We start from the raw sequence: 18,669 nt of genomic DNA, 5'->3' as shown, positions 1-18,669 counted from the left end.
AACCTGAAAGCACTATTTATCAACTTGATCTAATTGACATTCATAGAATAATCTACCCCCAAACAGAAAAATGCATAGTGTTCTCAAGTTTACATGTAACATTGACTAAAATAGAAAACAATCTTGGCCATAAAACACACCTTAACAAATATAAAAGAATAGAAATCATGCAAAGTCTATTCTCAAACCACATTGAAATTAAACTGTAAGTCAATATTAGAAAGATAACTGGATGATCCCCAAATACTTGGAGATCAAGTAACACAGAGATCAAATAAGAATTATCAAGAAAAATTTTAAAATATTTTAACTAAATGGAAATTAAAATGCACCTTATTAAAATTCTTAGTATACTGCAAAAACAGTGCTTAGAAGGAAATTTATAGTATTAATGCATATATTAGAAAAGAAGAAAGATCCAGAATCAATAACCTAAGCTTCCACTTCAGGAGACTAGAGTAAGGAGAGTGATTTAAAGCAAGCAGAGTAAAAGAAATAATAAAAGACCAAAAATTAATAAAATTAAAAATGGGAAAACAATAGAGAAAATCAATGAACTACTTTAAACTTCATATGGAACCAAAAAAGAGCTTGTACAGCCAAGGCAAGCCTAAGAAAAAAGAACAAAACTGAAGGCATCACACTACCTGACTTCAAACTATACTAAAAGGCTACAGTAACCAAAACAGCATGGTACTGGTACCAAAAGAGATATATAGACCAATGGAACAGAACAGATGCCTCAGAAATAGCACCACACAGCTACAACCATCTGATCTTTTGCAAACCTGACAAAAACAAGAAATGGGGAAAGGATTCCCTATTTAATAAATGGTGCTTGGAAAACTGGCCAGCCATATGTAGAAAGCTGAAACTGGATCCCTTCCTTACACCTTATACAAAAATTAACTCTAGATGGATTAAAGACTTAAATGTAAGTCCTAAAACCATAAAAACCCTGGAAGAAAACCTAGGGCAATGCCATTCAGGACAGAGGCATGGGCAAAGACTTCATGATGAAAACACGAAAAGCAATGGCAACAAAAGCCAAAATAGACAAATGGAATCTAATTAAACTAAAGGGCTTCTTCACAGCAAAGAAACTATCATCAGAGACAACAGGCAACCTACAGAATGGGAGAAAATTTTTGCAATCTATCCATCTGACAAAGGGCTAATATACAGATTCTACAAATAACTTAAACACATTTACAAACAAATTTACAAGTAAAAAACAAACAACCCCATCAAAAAGTAGGCAAAGGATATGAACAGACACTTCTCAAAAGAAGACATTTATGCAGCCAACAGACATATGAAAAAATGCTCATCATCACTGGTCATCAAAGAAACGCAAATCAAAACTGCAATGAGATACCATCTCACATCAGTTAGAATGGTGATCACTAAAATGTTGGGAAACAACAAATGCTGGAGAGGATGTGGAGAAATAGGAACACTTTTACACTGTTGGTGGGAGTGTAAATTAGTTCAACCATTGTGGAAGACAGTGAAGCAATTTCTCAAGGTCTAGAACCAGAAATACCATTTGACCCAGCCATCCCATTACTGGGTATATACCCAAAGGATTATAAATCATTCTACTATAAAGACACATGCACATGTATGGTTATTGTGGCACTATTCACAACAGCAAGGACTTGGAATCAACCCAAATGTCCATCAGTGACAGACTGGATTAAGAAAATGTGGCACATATACACCACGGGATACTATGCAGCCATAAAAAAGGATGAGTTCATGTCCTTTGCAGGGACATGAATGACGCTGGAAACCATCATTCTCAGCAAACTATCACAAGAACAGAAAACCAAACACCAGGTGTTCTCAGTCATAACTGGGAGTTGAATACTGAGAACACATGGATACAGGGAAGGGGACATCACACACCAGGGCCTATTGGGGGGTGGGACGCTAGGGAAGGGATGGCATTAGGAGAAATACTTAATGTGGATGACAGGTTGATGGGTGCAGCAAACCACCATGGCACGTGTATACCTATGTAACAAACCTGCAAGTGCTGCACATGTACCCCAGAACTTAAAGTATAATTAAAAAAAAAAAAGAAATACCTCAGACTGGCTTTCTGATCAGTTGTTTTCCTGCACAGGTGGGCCATAGGCAGCCATGGTGCCCAGCCGTAGTGGCATGATCTCGAAGTCCCACTTCCACAAGGACTGCCACTGATGTGTGGCCAAGTGGTTCAACCAGCTGGCCCATAGATCCGCAGATGCGAGGCCCAGCAAGGAAAAGCATGCCGCATTGCCCCATACCCCAAGTCAGGACCCATCTGGCCCATCGTGTAGTGCCACACTGTACAGTATCACACCAAGGTGTGCACCAGCTGCACTTCAGCTTGGAGGAGCTCAAGGTGGCAGGCATTCACAAGAAGGTGGCCCAGACCACTGGCATCTCTATTGACTGGAGGAGGCAGAACAAGTCCACTGAGTCTCTGCAGGGCAACGTGCAGCAGCTGAAGGAGTACCATTCCAAACTCATCCTCTTCTCCAGGAAGCCCTTGGACCCCAAGAAGGGAGACAGTTCTGTTGAAGAACTGATATTGGCCATCCAGCTGACAGGACCGGTCATGCCCATCTAGAATGTCTACAAGAAGGAGAAAGCCCTAGTCATCACTGAGGAGAAGAATTTCAAAGCCTTCGCTCGTCTCCTCATGGCCTGTGCCACTGCCCAGCTCTTTGGCATAAAGGCAAAAAGAGCCAAGGAAGCTGTAGAACATGTTGAAAAGAAAAAAATAAATTCCTCTTAGGGATCTGTAATAAGTCAGCAGTAATGCTGGGGGAGGAAAAAAAAAAAAAGACATATCTGAGACTGGGTAATTTATAAGGAAAAGAGGTTTAATTGGCTTATGGTTCCACAGACTGTACAGGAAGCATGGCTGGGGAGGCCTCAGGAAACTCCCATCATAGCAGAAGGTGAAGGGGAAGCAGGCACACCTTACATGGCTGGAGCAGGAAAAAGAGAGAAGAGGGAGGTGCTACACGCTGTTCTCATGAGAACTCACTATCATGAGAACAGCATGGGGGAAATCCACCCCCGTGATCCAATCACCTCCCACCAGGCCTCTCCTACAACACTAGGGATTACAATTTGACATGAGATTTGGGTGGGGACACATATCCAAACCATATCACTTGGATTGGGTTTCAGTGTACTTCTGTAACTCAGTGATCTTTATTCTTATCCATATTCTGAATTCTGTCTGTCATTTCAGCCATCTCAGCCCAGTTGAGAACCCTTGCTGGAGAAGCAATACAGTTGTTTGGAGGAAAGAAGGCACTCCGGCTTTTTGAGTTTTCAGGGTTCTTGCACTGATTCTTTTTCATCTTTGTGGGCCTATCTACCTTCAATCTTTGAGGTTGCTGACTTTGGGATATTTTTTCCTTTTATCCTATTTGATAATATTGAGGGTTTGATTGTGGTATAAGGTAGATTCAGCTGACTGGTTTTATTTCTGGGAAATTGTAGAAGGCCAATGCTCAGTTTCCAACTTCTGGAATGCATGCTCTATTCTGGGGGACTTGTACTGGTTCCCAACTTTGTTCTCTGGCCCTTGAGGTTAGGAATCCACTAGGCTATGGGTGGCATAGGAGACAAGGTACAGCAGCTGCAATAGAGTGCTAGTGGGTGCCAGGGTGCCTGCTTTCCTGCAGGTGATCACCACAGTGGCAGAGGCAATGCACCTGGGGGAGCTGGTAGGTGTTGGGGGACCTGCTGGCAACTGTGTGTGTAGCTGCACTGGTGGTGGTGTTAGCTCAGGGGCAAGATGCTGGCAAATGCAGGTCTGGTTGCCTTCTCTGTGCCTTGCAAACAGGAGGGATCACTCAGTGTTGCAGAGGATCTGCTGTTCTCTCATAGTGTTAGCACAAGGGTGGGCATTGGTGGGGGAAGGGCTGGCTGATTCTGCACTTGCCAAGGCTCTGTCTGCAATGGCGGTTGGTGGGGATGGGAGGATGGACTGCACTTCTGCGCACTGATGGTCAAGGAAAGCAAAATCTGCCTCTGCAGACATTGCCAGCAAAGTGATGTGGGGAGTTGCCATGGGCCTGGGGGATGCTGCAGTATGGGGAGGGAGTAGGTGGGCTGGTTTGTGGCCATAGGGGCTGCCCAGCTGGAGCTGCCAGTCAGGCATGGTTTTCCAGGCACAGAAGCAATGGTGTGGGCCCCCGGGCACTAGAGACTGCTCTGCAAGCAGGTGTTACCATGCTGGGCCTCCTAGAGAGGCCAGCAGACCAAGGGGTGCTCAGGTCAGACCAGCCTCACCTGATGGGGAAGACCACCCTGCGGAGTCATGTCTGACAGTTCCCATAGGGCTAAAGTCTTCTACGGGAGCAAGTCGAGCCTAGGATGGCCATCCCTGGCCATGCTCCACTACAGACACTCCTGCAGTATACCCTCTGGGCTCCACATCAATGGCTTGCTGCCCCTACCCCTTCTCTAAGCAGTTCTCCCTGCCAACTCAAATGTCCATGATGGTGAAGGGGTCTTCTCCTACAGGGGTTCCAGAGGCCCATGGCAACAGTGGGTTGTTCCTTGCCAATTCAACTCACCTAATCCCCCAGAGCCATTGTAGACCAGGAACAAAAACTGGTGTGCAGTAGCCCTGTACCACATTCCCAGCCTTCACTATCTTCAGCCCAGCTTCTGTGTCTTCTCTCTGTCTACTATTGGTTTCTTCCCTCTGAAGATCTGTTAGGGGCATTCCAGTCATCTTGGTCCCGCAGTGGGAGCTCTTCCACCTGGCTGTGTCTAGTCAGCCTTCTGAGTAAGATCCATTCCTGACTCCTTTTCTTTCCGATTCCTCTTCTTCCAGATAAAATAATATTCTATTAGCCAAGAGAAGTCAGGAAAAAAGGGGAAAAAAACCAAAATAATGAATTTGGCAAATTGAAAACAAGTAACAAAAATGATAGACTTCAGTCCAAACATATCAATAATTTCATTAAATGTAAGAAGATACAGATAGGTTAAAAAGAAAAAGATGAAAAAGATATATCATGTAAATGGTGTGCAAAAGAAAGCTGAAAGTTTTATTAATATTAGGCTTAATGGACCTCAAGACAAGAAAAATAAAGATGGAGATATTTTAATAAATGGATCAATCCATGAAGAAGCCTAAAATCCTAAAATGTAGGTAGCTTAATAACTGAGCTAAAAAATTGATGAAGCAAAAGCTGACTGAACTAAAGAGACGAGTAGACAAATTCACAATCAAAAGTAGAGATATTGGCTGGACGCAGCGGCTCACTCCTGTAATTCCAGCACTTTGAAGACTGATTGGGAGGATCACTTGAGGCCAGGAGTTCAAGACTGGCCTGGGTAACATAGCAAGACTCCATTTCTACAAAAATAAAAATTTTAAAAATTAGCCAGATATGGCAGGTGGCACATGCCTGTAGTCCTAGCTACTTGAGAGTCTAAGGCAGTAGGACCCTTGAGCCCAGAAGAGCGAGACTGCAGTGAGTCATGATCATGCCACTGCACTCCGGTCTGGGTGACAGAGTGAGACACTGTATCTAAAAAAAAAAACAAAAGTAAAAATAAAAAGAAGTGGGAATGTTAATTTTCTTTTTAATAATTAGATAAAAATCAGTAAGGATATAGAAGATCTTAAAAAAATTATCAACCACCCTAACCTAACTGAGCTTTATAAAACAATTTACCCAACAACTGCAGAATTCACATTCTTTCTTGTGCACACAGACCATTTCCCAAGATGGACCTTATGCTGGAACACAAAACAAGTCCCAATATATTATAAAAGTCTGAAATTTTCCAGAGTATGTTCTCTAAGAACCAAAACTAAATTAGATATTAATAACTATTGAAGATTTTTTAAAGCCTCAAATATTTGGAAATTAACAAACTTCTAGTAACTAAGCAAAGAAGAAATCATAAGAAAAATTAATAAATATTTGAATCTACATAATGATAAAAATATGTCAAAATTTGTTGGATAGAGCTAATGAGTACTGTTAAACAAAAATTACAGGAAGCTATTGTTCTGGACTAAACTCCTTCATTAGGCCCCAACAAAGTAGAGTAAAAAATCACAACGAAGTCAGTGATCACTGAACTGAAACTGAGCTGCTCTTGTTGGTATCAGAGATATCAGGAGAGAGAGAGAGAGCCTAATTTCCCAAACAGGCCAGTTTTAATCTTTAGTCAGTATGAGAATGAAGTTCCCTCTGTTTTAATCCTACAATAAAGAATTACCCAATTAACTTGATGTTAACCAATCAGCCATCTTTCTCTTGTTCTGACCACCTACCCCTTCCCTAAAAAGAAAGTAACTTTGAAAAGGCCAATCCACTATCTGTTACTTGTTTCTGCTTTCTTCAGCCCTCTTAATGTCCATAAAGCCAAACTCTTCTGCTGTATACATGAGAGCACTTAGCCTATTTTATGGAATAAATTGTTACCTGAAATTTATCTTTGACAGTACTTAGAGGAAGTTTATCAATTGATTTACAAAATGACACACAACAAAACCAATTTTTTTCTCATCAATGTGATAATGAAATGATGTTGAAGAAAACAATGTTATTGGAAGACCTGCTGTGCATTGTTTGCTTAAAGTTGCAGTTCCCAAGAACCTATTGACAATGTTAAGTGAGGACTTACTGTATCTTCAAGTTCACTAATTCTTTATTCTGCCAGATAATCTTGAGTTCCTGCCGTGACTTTTATTTTTCTTCTTGAGCAGCCAGAAAAGACTTCCAGGGAATTTTTTTATTTCAATTACTTTACTTTTCAACTCCAATATTTCCGTTTGGTTCTTTATAGTTCCTATTTCTTTATTGTTATTCTCTACTTAATGTAACATTGTTATATCTTCCTTTCCTTTTTTAAATTCAAGACAGAGTCTGACTCTACCCAGGCTGGAGTGCAGTGGGCTCAATCTCAGCTCAACTGCAACCTCTGTCTCCCAGGTTCAAGTGATTCTTGTGCCTCAGCCTCCCGAGTAGCTGGGATTACAGGTGCCTGTCACCACACCTGGTTAATTTTTGTATTTTTAGTAGAGATGGGGGTCTCACCATGTTGGTCAGACTGGTCTGGAATTCCTGACCTCAAGTGATCCACCTACCTTTACCTCCCAAAGTGTTAGGATTACAGGCATGAGCCACCACACCTGGCCTATCTGCCTTTACATCTTTAATCATATTTTCCTTTAGTTCTATGAACATATTTATAATGGCTAGTTTGAAGTATTTTTCTGTTAAATCTGACATCTAGTTGCTCTTATGGGCAGTATTTGTTGCATGTATGAACTAGAATTTCCTGTTTTTCTTTGCATTCCTCATAATTTTGTTAACAGTGGCAAATCCATATGGGTCTGCAGCAGCTCAATTTTTGCCTCCTTGGAGGAAAGAATTCGACTGAGGGGCATAAGGCAGAGTGAGAGATTGAGGCAAGTTTTGAGCAGGACTAAAGGTTTTTTAAAAAGTTTGCAGAGCCAGGCATGGTAGCTCACACCTGTAATCCCAGCACTTTGGGAGGCTGAGGTGGGCAGATCACTTGAGGTTAGGAGTTCAACACCAGCCTGGCCAACATGGTGAAACCCCATGGCTACTAAAGACACAAAATTAGCTGGGCATGGTGGCACGCATCTGTAATCTCAACTACTTGGGAGGTTGAGGCAGGAGAATTGCCTGACCCTGGGAGGTGGAGGTTGCAATGAGCCAAGATTATGCCACTGCACTCCAGCCTGGGCGACAGATACTCTGTCTCAAAAAAAAAAAAAAGTGGGAGCAGGAATGAAAGGAAGTAAAGTACACTTGGAAGAGGGCCAAGCAGGCAGATTGAGAGATCCAAGTGCACTATTCAGCCCTTGACTTGGAGTTTTATACTTTGGCATGGTTTCAGAGTTTGCATTTCTTCTCCCCTGATTTTTCCCTTGAGGTAGGCTGTCCACCTGTGCAGTGGCCTCCCAGCATTTGAGAAGGGCTGCATGCGCAGTGTGTTTACTGAAGTTGTGTGCATACTCATTTGACATGTTTTTCTCTTACTAGCTGAGTGTTCCTAGAGGAAGGTCATATACCAGTTAAACTCCACCATTGTGCCTTTTAGTGCACATGCATAAGCCCACTTGCCCAATCCTGAGCTCATCAGGAAGCTGCTGCTGACTAGCTTCAGGTTTTTTTAATCTATTGGGAGACTGCCTTTCCCTGGTACTGGGTGTGACCAAATATTATTTTCAATAGACAGTTTAACAAGTTCCCTGCCATCACCTGATGGTCACTTGACATTCCCAAGGGTGGAGGGCCCTCTTTTGCCCTGTTCATGTCTGCCTAGCTATCTACTCTAACAATTTTTTGTTGGAAAACAGAAATTTTAGATAATATATTTTAGCAATGGTTATACTGCCCCACCTTCTTTTCTGGGACTTGTCATTATTGGATTTTTTTGTGTGTGTAATGATTATTTGGATTATTTCAGTGAAATCTGTGCTTCTCCACCACACATACATGCACGTGCACCCACACAGCAACACACTCAGACATACACACACATAGACACACACACACTGTTAAAACTCTGATCTTGCTCCTTAGGGAGGTACAGCTCTAGGTATGCCCAACCACGACCCTGGGATGACAGTTGCTTGCTTTTTCTCTCTTTGACCACATCCAGCTGTTAAATTCCACTAATTGCTGTCTGATTGCTCTATTGCTTTCAACAACATCCGGGGGGCATAAATTACTCTACAAACGAATCCAGTCACATGCGGCTCCTTTAAAGTAATGGTTTTTTAGGATAGTGTAATTTTTCTGACCCCAAAAAGACTCCTCCTGGCTGTTTTATTCCCAATCCCTTTCTAATTGTTTTTCACAACACCTCCACTGTTTATGCTTTTAGCCTTGAACTTCTCTAGCTGCTTTACAAATGAAGTCAATTTCCTTGGGAAGAGATTAGAAGCTATCTGTTTTATGGCTTTCCTCTCTCCCCAGGCCAAATTTCTGATCGGTGCTGGGGACAACAGCAAGCTTCTCTCTGAGTGATACCCTTGCTCTGGGAGTTGAGTGGTTGGTGAAGTGGGTGCAAGGCAGCAGCCTGAGGTCCTCTCAAGAACTATAGGGCCCCAGTATTCTCAGTGCACTGGGACCAAGGCCTGGATTGTTCTTGTCAAAGACAAAATTACAACAAATTTAGTTTAGAGAGCTTAATTAGCTCTATTTGTAATTCTAGAATCAGGCAACATTTCATTTCCATTGGAAAGTCTTCCAGTGAACTGAGCAGAAGAGGTTGTTTTATAGACAGAGAAGGGCTGAAGAAAGCAGAAGTAAAGAACAACACATGTGTTATTTACCTTTTTTTCTCTAGAGACAGGATCTCGCTACGTTGCCCAAGCTGGACTACAGTGGCTACTCACAGGCTCAAACTCTTAGTTTAAGCAATTCTGCCTCAGCCTCCCCAGTAGCTGGAGCTACAGTCACATGCCACAGTGTCCAGCTTAGTTACTTTTTGAAGTTACTTTTTCTTGTAAGGCAAGGACAGGGTGACAAAACAATTTTTTTGGGGGAAAAAAAGCAGAGAGAATGTCATTATCATATTGATTAAAGATATAAACTGGCCTACTTAGGAAATTAGCTGTTGTCTTGCTCTCCTGATTTCTTGGAAGGTCAGATAGCAATTTCATTGAGGTGTAGTGATGTTGAACTTTAGCATGGGTGACTCTGTTTTGATTTTTAGTCTGATCTGTTGGGGCCTAGTATAGAAGCTTAGTCCAAAACAATGGTCTCCTATAATTTTTATTTGACATTCTTTTTCTTTTGTTTTTCTGCTTTGGGGTTTTGTTTGTTTGTTTGTTTATTGAGACAGGGTCCCACTCTGTCACCCAGACTGGAGTGCAGTGGTGTGATCTTGGCTCACTGCAACCTCTGCCGTCTGAGTTCAAGCAATTCTCCTGCCTCAGCCTCCCAAGTAGCTGGGATTACAGGCGTGCACCACTATGCCTGGGTAATTTTTGTATTTTTTGGTAGAGACAGGGTTTTGCCATGTTGGCCAGGCTGGTCTCAAACTCCTGACCTCAGGTGATCGGCCTGCCTCTGTCTCCCAAAGTGCTGGGATTATAGGTGTGAGCTACTGTGCCTGGCCTTTATTTGACATTCTTTTTTTTTTTTTTTTTTTTTTTGAGACGGAGTCTCGCTCTGTCGCCCAGGCTGGAGTGCAGTGGCGCGATCTCGGCTCACTGCAAGCTCCGCCTCCTGGGTTTACGCCATTCTCCTGCCTCAGCCTCCTGAGTAGCTGGGACTACAGGCGCCCGCCACCGCGCCCGGCTAATTTTTTGTATTTTTAGTAGAGACGGGGTTTCACCGTGGTCTCGATCTCCTGACCTTGTGATCCGCCCGCCTCGGCCTCCCAAAGTGCTGGGATTACAGGCGTGAGCCACCGCGCCCGGCCTGACATTCTTAACTCACACAATATCCTTTACTTTCTAAGTTAGTAGTCATTGGCATAGTAGTACCACAGACACTCACACATGTTCCTTTGATATTAATAGAACATTTCAGTTCATTCTTTCTTCTGCCTACCGCAATCAGGATGTCCACATTTTAAAATTATTCCCTCCTAACAATAAAAAATTCTTTAGTTACCTTCCTGTAAGTTGAAACAAGTTGGCCTTCCTGCCATTTTCCTTTGGAAAATATGAAATAATTATATCTTCATTCATATGCATGGCTTTTTATTTTTTATTTTTTTACCAGATTGAGGGTTAACCCTCCTCCCTGGCTTAATTATGGTCATCCACCCTGAGAAGATAGGCCTTTCTGAGATTTATTCCAACTAAACAAAATGTAACACTTGTTATACATTTGATATTCATTGAAGAGTTTCTCTAGGGTAGCATGATCCCTGAACTCTGAAAACTGAAGTAAGTTTGTGGAAACTGAAGGCTGAAATTTTTTTTCTTTTTTTTTTTTTGACAGGAGACAGGGTCTCACTCTGTTGCACAGGCTGGAGTGCAGTGGTACAATCATAGCTTACTGCCTCAAACTCCTGGGCTCAAGCAATCCTGGCTACCTCAGCCTCCTGAGTAGCTGGGATTACAGGCACGTGCCACCATGTCTGGCTAATCTTTAAATTTTTTGTAGAGACAGGAGTCTCACTATGTTGCCCAGGCTGCTCTTGAATTTCTGAGCTCAAGTGATCCTCTAGCCTTGGCCTCTTAAAGTGCTGGAATTACAGGCATAAGCCACTTTACCCAGCCAACAGTGAATTATTTACATACAAGTTTCAGTTTGAAAGGGTAGGAATATAGGAGAACTGAACTGTAGGGAGAAAGAGTATCCAATTACTCTGACACTCAAACTACTCTACCCAGTGATTAAGAACTGTTTGGAGATCTTTTGGTCAAGAATGAGCCTGTGAGCTACAAGATTCAAATGGCGAAGCTCCTTTTGCCGTCCTTGCAAACACATGGCAATGAAAAAGTGCATACGAATATAAAGGACTTAGCTCAGCTAAAACATAAGAAAAGCATTTTCTTGACTTGAACAGATGACTTGAACAGTTGCCTATCTGAAGCTACCGATCTGGGTATAGAATATGAAACCACATAGATTATAAGAGTACAATTTCTGTGAGACAAGTGGAGTTTTATTGAACTAGTGGCAGGCACCAAAGTCAGGCTTACGGTGTAAAACTGAATATTAAGAAGAGGCTTGCTTCTTATACACTTAGATTTAAAAGGGTTTTGGCCTATGTCCAGGGCTTATAGTTCACATCTGGTAGCTTCTTGGATTAGGAGAAATGAGGTAAACCATTGTTCTCCTGGCAGGATATGAGTCTTATCCATTGGTTAATGTAAGACTCTTTTCAAATTGGGGACCTGGGTAAACTGGATAAAAGTCACAAGAAATCTGCAAAATATAAGAACGTAAACATGGGGATAAGAAAAGCAAGACAAACACAAAGCAGAAAAGCCTGCTCCTCAAGCTGCACTTACAAGGATATTTCTGTAGGTGATTAGGTATGTCCACTATCTTGACTGAGGCAATGGTTTTGCAGGTATATACACGTTAAAACTCACTAAACATTAAATATGGGTAGTTTATTATATGTCAATTTTTACTCAATAAAACCTTTTTTCAAAAAGTACTTACAAACCAGTTTTAAATTAGTAAAAATAAATTAATCATAAAATAGGTAATCAACTCTAATACCAAAAAATTCTATCTAGAAATGAATAACAAAATAATTTTCTGAAAATAACTATGATATGAGAATGCTTAAAATCTTCAAGGAGTAAAGGAAAGAAATAGTATACAAAAAGCAAGAACAAGGAAATAATGAAATAACAACAAGAAAAAGGTGGATATCAATCCAAGAGCAGGAAGATTTAAAAAAACAAATTATTTAAAAATCTGGAAATGTAAAATATAGCCACTGTGATTAAAACACAACAGAAATAATAGGTGCTACACTAAATAAAATCTAAGAATTAGTAAACTGCAAAAGTGTTAAGACAATTACCTGAAATATGGCTTAGAAAAATAAAGAAACGAAACATCTGAAAAAGGAACTCATGAGAAATAGAGAATATATAGAGGAATTCTAGAAGAACTGGGGCAATGATGGAGGAGTGTAATTTAAAGAATAGCTGAATTAAAAGAAAATGTGCATCCACAAATTGCAAGAGCATACTGACCAGGATTAAATACATTCACAGATAAACAAATGTAGAAAATTAAGAATAAAGAATTCATAGATTAAAAAATTGGAGGTGGGTGGACCACTTGAGCTCAGGAGTTTGAGACCAGCTTGGACAATGTGGCAAAACCCTGTCTCTACAAAAAACACACCAAAAACTAGCCAGGCGTAGTGGTGTGTGCCTGTAGTTCTGTTACCAGAAAGGCATCCTGATCTAAACCCCCAGAGAGGGTTCTTGGATCTCATGCAAGAAGGAATTCAGGGTGAGTTCATAAAGTGAAAGCAAGTTTATTAAGAAAGTAAAGGAATAGGCTCTTGAGCTGCTTGCTCGAGCCTATCCGACTCTGTGCAGTGTACTCCATTTCAATATATCTGTGCTTTTCTTATGTTAAAACAAAACAAAACAAAACAAAAAAAACGCTTTGGGAGGCCAAGGCAGGTGGATTACCTGAGGCCAGGAGTTCAAGACCAGCCTGACCAACATGGTAAAACCCCATCTCTACCAAAAATACAAAAATTAGCCAGGTGTGGTGGCACATGCCTGTAATCCCAGCTACTTGGGAGGCTGAGGCAGGAGAATTGCTTGAACCTGGGAGGCGGAGGTTGCCATGAGCCAAGATCACACCATTGTACTCCAGCCTGGGCAATAGAATGAAACTGTCTCAAAATAAAATAAAATAAATAAATACATAAATGAAAGGAATAAAAGAATGGCTACTCTATAGGCAGAACAGTGGCATGAGCTGCTGGTTGCCCATTTTTGTGGTTATTTCTTGATTATATACTAAACAAAGGGCGGATTATTCATGAATTTTCTGGGAAAGGCGTAGGCAATGCCCAGAACTTAGGGTTCCTCCCCCTTTTAGACCATCTAGGATAACTTTCTGACATTGTCAGGGCATTTGTCATGGCACTGGTGGGAGTGTCTCTTAGCATGCTAATGCATTATAGCTAGCATGTAATTAACCATGAGGATGATCAAAGGTCACTCTTGTTGCCATCTTGGTTTTGGTGAGTTTGGGCAGGCTTCCTTACTGCAACCTGTTTTATCAGCAAAGTCGTTTATGGCCTGTATCTTGTTCTGACATTCTGTCTCATCCTGTGACTAAGAATGTCTTAACCTCTTGGGAATGCAGTTCAATAGGACTTAGCCTTATTGTACCAAGCCCCTATTCAAGATGGAGTTGCTCTGGTTCAAATGCCTCTGATCATTCTAGCTACTCTGGAGGCTGAGGCGGGATGACTGTTTGGACCCAGGAGGTTTAGGCTGCAGTGAGCTGTGATCCCGCCACTGCACTGAAACCTGAGCGACAGAGTGAGATCCTATTTTCTTTTCTTCTGAAAAGAAAATAAAAAACAAACAAAAGAATGAAAATAAACAAGCTAAGTGACAGTTTCAGAAGAATAACAGAATAAACCCAAACAATGTAAATGTTAATTCTTTATTTAAAAATGTAAGAGAAAAACCCCACTACCACACTTACGGCTAATAGGAAATGGCATCTAATTAAACATATAAATATATAGCAAGACCAACCAAGGGAAAAAAGAAGGAAGAATGCACAAATAATAAAATTATATATGCGAAGTGGAAGAGAAAACAGCATAAAATGTAGAATCAATCAGTAGAGGTTTTAAAAACCATAAGCAGGCCAGGGGTGGTGGCTCACACCTGTAATCTCAGCTCTTTGGGAGGCGAAAGGGTGAAACATTTCTAAACATGCCTAAACATGGTGAAACCCCCTGTTTACTAAAAATACAAAAATTATCTGGGTGTGGTGGTGCACACCTGTAGTCCCAGCTACTCTGGAGGTTGAGACACGAGAATCACTTGAACTGAGGAGGCAGAGGTTGCAGTGAGCAGCAATTGTGCCACTGCACTCCAATCTGGGTAACAGAGCAAGACTGTGTCTCAAAAAAAAAAAAGAAAAAAAAAGAAAAGGCAAGTTGATGTCAATAAATTTTAAAATTTAGATACAATAAATTGTTTTCTAGAAAGAATACATTAAATACCAAAATAAACTGGAGAAAGAAAGAAACTGAATAGCTCTTCCAAAGTATCAAAAAAAGATAGTATCTTTCTCACATAAACTTTCAGAGAAGAGCAGAGGAAAGGAAAGTTACTCAACTCATTTTACAAGGCTAATATAAGCTTGATATCCAAACCAGACAGAAACAGCATAAGAATGGAAAGGTATAACCAACCTTACTTGTAAACACAGATGTAAATATTTTAAAATATGAGAAAAGTGAATGAGTAGTACACTTAAAAAATTATGATGATGACCAGGTGGAGTTTATTTTAGGAGAAAAAAGATGTAATTGACTAAATCAACAGATGAAAAAATATGATAAATTATAAGCAAAACAGCCATTGGCAATATGCACCTCTTATTCTTGATAGAAAATACTACAGCTTGGAAACAAACAGACAGCTTTAATTTGAAACCTACAACAAAAGGCATATAGACAGTATAAAGAAAAAACTATAGAAACATTTGCATTAAAATCAGTAACAAGCACGCTCCCTATAGAGCAGGAAAAACTATCTGCAATTCACAAAGAGCCAATTTCCCTAATATTTAAAGAGCTCCTATAAATATATACCGTGTTTGTTTCTCCAACTCGAATGAACTCTTCTTGAGGATGAAAACAATTCTCTTTACTATTCATCCCCAGGACATGAGATAGTGCAGGGCATACAGAATTGTTATATAGTTGTTACATAAATACATAATTGCTCCATGGTATTCTTGGGATGTATTAGTCCATTTTCACATTACTATAAAGATACTACCTTAGACTGTGTAATTTATAAACAAAAGAGGTTTAATTGACTAACAGTTCAGCATGGCTGGGGAGACCTCAGGAAACTTAGAATCATGTTGGAAGGGGAAGCAGGCACTTTCTTCACAAGGCGGCAAGAGAGAGAAAGAAGCCCAGGGGAAACTGCAGCTTATAAAACCATCAGCTCTCTTGAGAACTCCCTCAGTATCACAAGAACAGCATGGGGGAAACCACCCCCATGACCAATTACCTCCCACCAGGACCCTTCCTCAGCACCTGGGGATTACAATTCAAGATGAGATTTAGGTGGGGACACAAAGCCTATCCATATCGCAGGGGGACTGGTTCCCGAAGCCAAGCATATACCAAATTCTACAAACGCTCAAGTCCTGCAGTCCACCCTACAGAGCCCATACATAGGAAAATTCAACCCTTGTGTACCTGGGTTTCATATCTGGTGAATAATGTATTTTCCAAACACGTTTGGTTGAAAACAATCCATGTACAAGTGGACTCTTGCAGCTGAAACCGGTGTTGTTCAAGGGTCAACTGTATTTGTTGAATGCAGTAGACTGCCAAAATAGCTTTTTACTTCTTGTAAAGACAAGAGTGATGCCTTCCAAGCTCTTTACACTTCAGAGCTGAAACCAGAAGGTGAACAGGTTTTTGGACACTTTGCTTTCAAGAAAAGTTTTTTAGAAGCAGAAAGAGCCAGGCCGAGTGGTGCATGCCTATAGTTTCAGCTACCGGGGAGGCTAAGGCAGGAGGACGCTTGAGTGCAGGAGTTCAAAGCTGTATGTGTTGCACTATGATTGCATCTGTGAATAGGCACTGTACTGCACTCTAGCCTGAGCAACATATCAAGACTCTGTCTTAAAAAGACAAAAAAGAAACCCCTAAAAACTGAACATTAAAAAAAAAAAAGTGGAAAGTGTGGCTTCAGGCAAAAAGTAAGTAATGTTAACAAATTCCTTGTATTTGAAAGGAAGCCTTGGAAAAACTGATAGGCATCTATTCAGACTCCAGCTGTCATAATTCCCAGGCCTATAGTGAAAGTTTCAGCATAAAAGCCAAGCCAGCCATACCTTCTCATTTCTGAGCATTGTTTAAGTGTCAGTCTCCTTGAATCATTTTCTAAACTTGCTAGACAAATTCTAAAAGGGCTGTAACACTCTGAATAATGTTTTCTGACGACCAGGACATACAGACCATGAGGCAACACTAGCCTCTGTACAGAAAGAAGAAAATTTTGATCAATTGGAACAAAATGCCCCTTAACAAAATTTTGGTTAAGCTCTCTCCTTCCTCCAGACCCCTAAATTTTGCCCCACCATTATCCTGAAAGAGTATACAGATCCTCCTGAGAATAAACTGGCCTCCAGTTAAAAATAGTCTCTGATCTATCTGATCACATCACCCATTTGCCTCACTTCCCCACACCTGGTTCTTTCTAGCTTTGTTTACTCCTTATAAAAGAAAAACTCTTTTTGCCTAAATCTCAAGTCACTTGTAGACCTGTGGTCAAAGCATTTTTCCCACTATAATTTTCTCCCCCGACAGCAATCATTCTTTTGAATAAAGTCTCTCCTTATTAAGTCTGGATTTGACTTTTATTCCACAGTCTCCCTAATAATTTATCTTGCTGTTGCCTACCCTGTGATATCCCAAACCTAAGGGTTTCAGGTTTTATGATTAACCTTAAGTTAATAGTCAAGATTAAATGATGAGACACCACATAGAGCAGATTGCTGCTGTTGCAGCTGAGGTCCTTGCAGACCCATTAGCCTCCAGTCAATCCAGCAGCAGATTACAGACACAGAAGGGAGTCCCAGTGAGACCTAAAGGATTTCCCATCTGAGCTCAAGAGAAATTGCCCAAGTGTGGAGTCATGAACTAAATAAGTGAATGTTGTTTAAGCCTCTAAGCTCATGAATGTTTGTTATGCAGCAATAGATTAAGGATATATTGACTGAATACATGAAAGAATAAAAGAATGAACAAACATCAATCTGGAGACTGTGCTGACTCCTAAGTAAGAAGAAGGCAAACAAGGATCTCCATAGCAGATTGTTACTGGGGCTTCTGATCCAAGATGATATACAGTATGTGATCTGACACAGATGAAAATATGTCTTTTGAGTATATTTTTGAAACATCAGTTGCTATGGGGGTGTTTGGAAGTGCATCAAATGGTGTCACCCACTAAAAATATGGAGTCATGATATTAAGAGAATACTAGTGAGTTCTTAGTGAGTCACGCATTCACCCTAGACTAAAAAATATCTTCATAATGTTGTAAAGAAAAGTCAAAATTACATAGAAAGTTGGATTAGTTTTTAAGGCACTTGTTAAACATGAGAGTATATTAATTCAAATCTATTCAGTAAAAATACAATAACCCTTCCCTTTATATACCAGGTACTTTTACCGGATGCTGGGAATAAACCAGTAAAGACATAGTCATCAAAATCAAGATTCTGAGTCTAACTGAAAGATACTGACAATTACAATAGTAAGTGCAAGGACAGCAGTTAAGGAATTTATTGCCTACGTAACTTTATATTTTGGGATAGCACTAAGATCAGACATGGCTGGATTTAAGGCTGAAATGATGTGGTCAGAATTTCATTTCCCTCTCTCCCTCCCTCTTTCTTTCTCTCTCTTTCTTTCCTTCCTTCCTTCTCTTTCTCTCTTTCGTTTGAGACAGAGTCCCACTCTGTTGCCCAGGCTGGAGTGCAGTGGCATAGTCTTGGCTCACTGCAACTTCCGCCTCCTGGGTTCAAGCAATCCTCCTGCCTCAGCCTCCCAAGTAGCTGGGACTAATTTTTTTGCTTTTTACTGGCTATTTTTTGTATTTTTAATAGAGATGGGGCCCAGCTAATTTTTGTATTTTTAGTAGAGATGGGGTTTCACCATGTTGGCAAGGCTGGTCTTGAACTCCTGACCTCAGGTGATCCGCCTACCTAGGCTTCCCAAAGGGCTGGGGTTACAGATGTGAGCCACTGCACCCAGTCATCTCCACTTCTCAACTCTGCTTTCCTCTGTTGGTCTCATTCATGGGTTCCACATGGTAGCAAGATGGTACCAAGATGGTGGAAACAGTTTCAATCGCAATCTGAAGATCTCTTATGCTTCAGATCCAATGAGAAAAGCAACAACAACAACAACAACAAATCAAAAACAAAACAT

General features: G+C 40.8%; 1 non-coding gene and 1 pseudogene across 1 annotated transcript; one reads left to right on the top strand and one right to left on the bottom strand.

Annotated features, from left to right (window-relative positions):
* The first annotated feature begins 1,885 nt into the window (after positions 1–1,885).
* On the top strand, positions 1,886–2,788 carry LOC102136374 (large ribosomal subunit protein eL13 pseudogene; annotated as a pseudogene).
* A 13,804-nt stretch (positions 2,789–16,592) lies between these two features.
* LOC123571065 (U7 small nuclear RNA) lies at positions 16,593–16,654 on the bottom strand. Its single transcript, XR_006695236.1, has one exon. It is a non-coding gene; the product is annotated as a U7 small nuclear RNA (small nuclear RNA).
* Positions 16,655–18,669: the final 2,015 nt, after the last annotated feature.

This window comes from Macaca fascicularis, chromosome 1 (genome assembly GCF_037993035.2).
Source record: "Macaca fascicularis isolate 582-1 chromosome 1, T2T-MFA8v1.1".
Taxonomy (NCBI): domain Eukaryota; kingdom Metazoa; phylum Chordata; class Mammalia; order Primates; family Cercopithecidae; genus Macaca; species Macaca fascicularis.
This window is presented reverse-complemented; position numbering and strand designations above follow the sequence as displayed.